Genomic DNA, 5,839 nt, shown 5'->3' with positions numbered 1-5,839 from the left:
GTTTATATCTCATAATTATTTGTTTATATCTCATAATTATTTGTTTATATCTCATAATTATTTGTTTATATCTCATAATTATTTGTTTATATCTCATAATTATTTGTTTATATCTCATAATTTTAAGTTCGTCCCACAATTCTGAGTTTATATCTCATAATTAAATGTTTATATCTCATAATTTTAAGTTCGTCCCACAATTCTGAGTTTATATCTCATAATTAAATGTTTATATCTCATAATTTTAAGTTCGTCCCACAATTCTGAGTTTATATCTCATAATTAAATGTTTATATCTCATAATTTTAAGTTCGTCCCACAATTCTGAGTTTATATCTCATAATTATTTGTTTATATCTCATAATTCTTTGTTTATATCTCATAATTCTGATTTTATATCTCGTAATTCTGAGTTTGAATTTAATGTCTCAAATTATATCTTGTAATTCTGTGTTTATATCATAATTCTGATTTTATATCTCATAATTCTTTGTTTATATCTCATAATTCTGAGATTATATCTCATAATTATTTGTTTATATCTCATAATTTTAAGTTCATCCCACAATTCTGAGTTTATATCTCATAATTCTTTGTTTATATCTCATAATTCTGAGATTATATCTCATATTATTTGTTTATATCTCATAATTTTAAGTTCATCCCACAATTCTGAGTTTATATCTCATATTTCTTTGTTTATATCTCATAATTCTTTGTTTATATCTCATAATTCTGATTTTATATCTCTGAGTTTGAATTTAATGTCTCAAATTATATCTTGTAATTCTGTGTTTATATCATAATTCTGATTTTATATCTCATAATTTTGAGTTTGTCCCGCAATTCTGAGTTTATATCTCGTAATTCTGAGTTTTCTCACGATTTTTTCTTACAATTTTTTGTTTATATCTCACAATTCTGAGTTTATATCTCATATTCAGGATATATCTTGCAATTCAGAGTTTTATCTCGCAATTATTATTTTTTCTCAGAATTGTGATTAAAAAAGTCAGAATTGTGAGCTATACATTTAGATTTATGAAAAAGTCAGAATTCTGAGTTTATATCTTGCAATTATGTCTTTTTCTGTCATGGAAATAAAAAATAAAAAAGATAATTACAACTTTTTGTGTCACAATTCTTTTTTGATTGTATTGTAAGTTTTTTTAGTTGTAAGTTATATCTTACAATTCTGATGTTTTCCCCCATAATTCTGAGAAAAAAGATTAGAACTGCAAGATATAAACTCAGAATTCTGACTTTCTTGCGATTCGGTTTTGTTTCTTTCTTTTTTCTTTTCTTTTTTCCCCACCACAAAATTAAAAAATTATTTTCTCACAATTGTGAGTTTATATCTCACAATTCAGACTCTTCTTCTCAGAGCTGTGAGATAAAAAGTCACACGTACCTTTGTGGCAGAAACGGCCTTCCATAGTCTTCTGTAGAAAATGGCATGAATCCAGTGGAAGGAACGTTTGTGGTACTATGCGGCCCGTGCATGTCACACATCCCACAAGCCTTACGTTTCTTGTCTATGTGTGGTAAGTGACACATATGCGATTCACATCGACAGAAATGTTGTTTTACAGCTTTAGCTAATGTCATTTTATCATCACGCCTACGTTTACTCAACGGTCTCGGATCAAATCCATGACTGCTGTTTTTCACAAATGATGAGCACTGTTGTCTTTTATTTTTCTTCTCAAGAAAAGTAAATGCTTGCCGGCATGTTTTAAACCGCTGAATGCCATATCTATATAGCTTTTGATTATTATGTAGCATATCCGTCGTGTAGTCACTCAGATCCATGAACTCATGGGCAAATGTACAATAAACTTTGTATATCAGAAAGTTCAGATGCTGCTGTCATTCATGTTCATCTAATGATATCTTTCATCACTAATGAAGGGATTCAGACCGTTCAGATGTGTTAATATGCTTTTCACAAAACAAATCATTCCATCCCATATTAACAGAATATAGGCTTTCTAGTTTAATTGGTTGTTATATTATCTGTTGACGATATAATTTAGAGATTATAAGCAGTGCTGGCTAGTAACTGATTACATGTAATCTGGATTATGTAATCAGATTACAAAATAAAGTACTTGTAATTAGATTACACTACAATTTATAATGCGTAAAATCAGATTACAGTTACTTTTTTATGGATTACATCATTGCATATTATTCACACAATGGCAGTAAATTATTCATCATTTATCGATTCACCCCAATTCTTTTCTTTCTTTTAAAATTTCCTTTCTAAATGAACCTTCCACTATTACACAGTTTGGGAAACCCTGCTGTAATGTCTAAAGCATTTCATAATTTTTTATTTTATTTTTTTTAATCAATATGGTACACAATAATTCCTTTAAATTCTATGTAATAAATGAGTTAGGTCAAAAGTCATCTAAAATTAATAAAAAAGTAATCACACTACATTAATACTACTAATCTAAGTCGTGTTTTCTTAGGTTAAACAGCACAAGTGAATAGATATCATATACCATATTTCCCCAATTGATTAATCACAGTATATTAAGAGTTGTTTTGTATTAAAGTTTTGCTGTCATATAAATATGCAAATGAGGCATTCTAGAATTAAATATGCACTAATTTGCATACATTTCCAGAACAGAAATCTGAACATCATTTCATTTTTGCAATATTTTAGATCTCTTTCTATCACTCCGTAAATCAGAAAATACTGTCAACAGCCAGAAAAAAAAAAACATTTTCACCATGTTTTTGGTATAAAATTTTATATAAATCCGGCAAATGATATATAAACACAAATAACTCTGTAAAAACATTCAGAATATAGATAGGAATAAGTGCTGCTGAAGTGAAGAAAAAAACTCATAGCGTTTAAAAATATGTATTGAGGTTGGAATGCAGATGCAAATTGATAAAGTTAAACAAGCGTATTTTGGATGTTTTCTTTCCACTAGCCTGTTAAGTCAAGTTATGAAAGCAAAATAGTCCAAAATCTCAACATTGACCTGTGCATGACAACACAATGGTTTTGCCTGGCGTGTCTTGCCTTAAAAGAACCAAACTAACAACACAAAGAAGTTAAAAAGATCCCAGATTTCTTTGCAATCACATTGTCTCTGGTGCTTCTCAGAAACCAGGTTGTCCACGTCTGCCATCTTTAGATGAGTGCATACGTCTTTTCTTGTTTATCTACATTGTTTCTGCCCTTAAAACTGGCCTCAGATCTCATTTGGTCCATTTTATTCGTGACCGGGTCACTTACAGCTATTACTTCTTTTATGAAAAAAAAATTTACCTGCTGCTCTTCAGAAACAAACGAACTGCATGTTTGATCAGAGAGCGGTTTGAAAGAATGTTGACTTATATGTGAACGCTCCAAGTGAACTCTAAAGCGAATCAAACCCTTTTAAAGCAATCTCACACGGTTTGAGTGCAGTTATTGCAATGCATTTCACTTCATATTGAATGCAAAACAGCCTGGAATCACCTTTTCATGTTTGTGTAATGCCACGTATTTTTGGCAGTATCAGGTGATATGTTTTTGTGGGTTTATTATTGCATTAATGTATGGTGAAAGTGGAATCTTGTCATGTATGTAATGGAATTGGTCTATTAGCTGCCTCTTGAAGTGTAATTATGCACATAAATCTTGCACACACATGCACTTACACATGAAGAACATGAGTGTGAAATAAAACATCACATTTAGCATGACCTGCAATGTCAGGATCAGATGTGGGCGGGGCATTGTGTCATGTAAAGCGTGATAAACTGATGAGGACTGTGAATGCAGATGACCTGATGTGCTCTGTGTGAATGGAGCCGGATGTTGCCGGAATGCAGATGCATTGAATGGATGCTGAGTGTCTTAAGAGAAAGGCAGTCCTTTTTCTCCAGGGAATGATATTTAATGTGTGTGTTTGAGAGGTTTTCTTCCAGTCAAGACATTTCTTTTGAAGGAAAGAGATCATTCTGCCATAGAAATGTGTTTTTCCTTACATGCATGCGAAATTAAAGCAGAAGAACTGATGCATCTGAGATCTTTGCTAAAAGTGTGGAAACACTTTCATTCTTCATGACGTGGTTTTGATGGATTTCTGATCGTTCTGAGAGTCGAGGGACAGAATGAGCTGAAAAGAAAGTGTTTTTGGAAGTTTCCGGGACAAAAAAAACAGAGTGGGAAACAGATGAAGGACACTGAAGATCCTCTGAGAGACGCTGTTCGGAACAGAAATGCTTGATCATGCCTTCTGCTGTTTTATCCTCCTCAAGGTAAGTTCAGCATCTTTAGAGAGTACATCACTAATGCAACAAGGAATGCATTCATGTTAAAAAAATTATTTGTTTGTTTATTTATTTATTTCACTGTGAAGAAAAATCAGTAGAAAACGGATCATGTTCTAGCAGGAAATTACCAGTACTTTTTCCATTACAGTTTTTTTCGATTGCTAAATGACAGTGGGCACAACTGGAGCTACATGTGCAAAACTCTAACTACAGTCTGCACTACCAACAGTCAACTGAGCTAAACATTCACATCACCTGCAAAGCTCATTCCAAGCAACACAACTCTTAACACATGGCTCAAAACAGGCTCAGTGCAGCCAAACACTATGCACAACCCTCACTGAGATAACACACACTGTCACTCAGAACACACTGAGAGTAAAAACACTAGCATCAAACACCAATACAGAAAATACAAACTTTTCATCTTTACAGTTTGAACAATTTCAGTGACTTCATACAAAGTCCTATTTTCTTCAAAGAAAAGAGTGACATTCTTTCACATGATTTATTTAAATTTGTAGAACATAACAATTCTTTAAGGTAAATGAAAATTAGCAGTTTGCTTCAATAGTCTGTAGTAATTTACGGAATTACAGTAATGAGAAAAAAAAGGTAGAAACTAAAAGTACATACTGTAATTCGAACAAATAATTGAGGGGCTAATCCTGCCTCTCTCTAGCATCAGGCCACAGGTTTTCATCAACATCACATCTAATGTTCTCTCTTGCCATGCACCTGGGGAAGAACCTTCTGGAGTGCCTTATCCATCGCTGGCAGTCCTCTGGACTCGTGTCCTCACACATGCATGGACATGCACATGCACGCATGGCTTCCAAAAGAGACATTTGGTCATGTGGGTGGTGATCAAACACTTTCCACCTCCAGGCAGAGAAAAACTCCTCTATTGGGTTGAGGAAGGGTGAATATGCAGGCAGGTACAAAACCATAAATCTGCGATGTGCTGCAAACCAATCTGTGACAGCTGCAGAGTGGTGAAAAGCAACGTTATCGCAAACTATGACAAAAACTTGGGGGTTTCTTACTGGCTCCCCCTGTTCTGCTGGCACTAGCTGAGCATAGAGCTGTTCTAGGAAAGCTATAAGCCTTTCTGTGTTGTATGAGCCAATGAGTGGTGTGTTGAGAAGCAAACCATCATTGGCCATTGCAGCACACATGGTGATATTTCCCCCCCTTTGGCCTGGAACCTCCACAGTGGCCCTTTGACCTATAACATTCCTTCCTCTGCGCCGTGTTTTGGCAAGGTTACTGTAGTTAGAGTTTTGCACATGTAGCTCCAGTTGTGCCCACTGTCATTTAGCAATCGAAAAAAACTGTAAGTTATGGTCATTTCTTTCAATCATAAAACACAACACAATGAAATGCATAATTTAAAATAGGGTCAAATTCCATGAAAAATCAATACAGAAAATGCCTTAATAATATGGCACATGGTGCCATATTTTAATGGATTTTATTTATTATATATATGTGTCTGTGTGTGTGTGTGTGTGTGTGTGTGTGTGTGTGTGTGTGTGTGGGGGTG

This window comes from Sinocyclocheilus anshuiensis, unplaced genomic scaffold (assembly GCF_001515605.1).
Source record: "Sinocyclocheilus anshuiensis isolate Anshui unplaced genomic scaffold, SAMN03320099.WGS_v1.1 scaffold1632, whole genome shotgun sequence".
NCBI lineage: Eukaryota > Metazoa > Chordata > Actinopteri > Cypriniformes > Cyprinidae > Sinocyclocheilus > Sinocyclocheilus anshuiensis.
The sequence above is the reverse complement of the archived record's forward strand: the minus strand, read 5'-3'. Positions refer to the sequence as shown.